Consider the following 924-nt stretch of genomic DNA (forward strand, 5'->3'; position numbering starts at 1 on the left):
AGGAGTCTAGTGAGGTAATGTGTGGGGAGGTTATTCCATATTTTCCTATGGAGTTTGAAAATAGACAGTTACCTGCTGAATTTGTAATTCTAGTGGTGACTTGTATCTTTTCGACGCAACTGTTTCAAGTTTTTGTAGGGAGTAAGGAGGTTACTGAGAGCTGGTGTTTTGTTGGTTGATAAAGAATGTTATGTGTAATTAAGAGTTGTTGATAGATAAACATTGTTAGGTAGTTCTAACCATTGTAATTGTTTTAAGTTATTACAGTGGTGAGTTCTGTACTGGGATGCTGTGGCAAAGCGGGCTATATTATGATAGGATGTAGTTAGTTTTTCAGGTTACCTTTAGAGATTGGTGTAAATAGAGGAAGCATACAGTAGGGTGAGATAAGATGTGATTGAGCTAAGGTGGTCCGTGCTGGAGTAAGGAAGGGTTTTATTCTGTACAGTGAACCTATCTTTATTTACTGCTTTATAGTGTTATTGATATGACAATCATAGTTAAGATTATTATCAATAGTAACACCAAGCAGTTGGTAGTAGAGTCTGGGGAGATAAGAGAATTGTCAGCTGCAGTAATAGTAAAATGTAGTTGAGGAGATTTGTGGGTAGGTGAGAATAGTAATAGTTTTTATTTTCTTGGAGTTGAGGAGACATCTTTTGAGAACCATTGTTCAACGGTTGAAAAGGTAGATTGTGTGAGTGACTGGAGTTCAGATTGGGTGGGAGCTGTACAGATGATGGTAGAATCATCTGCATATTGTATGCAGGTAGTGTTATGGATAGATGATTGAAGATCATTAATAAAGATAGAGAATAAGAGTGGGCCTAATATTGATCCTTGAGGTACTCCTAAGGAGAGGATAGTAGAGCAGATAGAGAATTTTCAAGAGTACCACGCTTTAAGGAGGAAAATTCAAGGCAA

Source organism: Protopterus annectens, chromosome 1.part0 (genome assembly GCF_019279795.1).
Source record: "Protopterus annectens isolate FY-2018-M chromosome 1.part0, PAN1.0, whole genome shotgun sequence".
Lineage (NCBI taxonomy): Eukaryota > Metazoa > Chordata > Ceratodontiformes > Protopteridae > Protopterus > Protopterus annectens.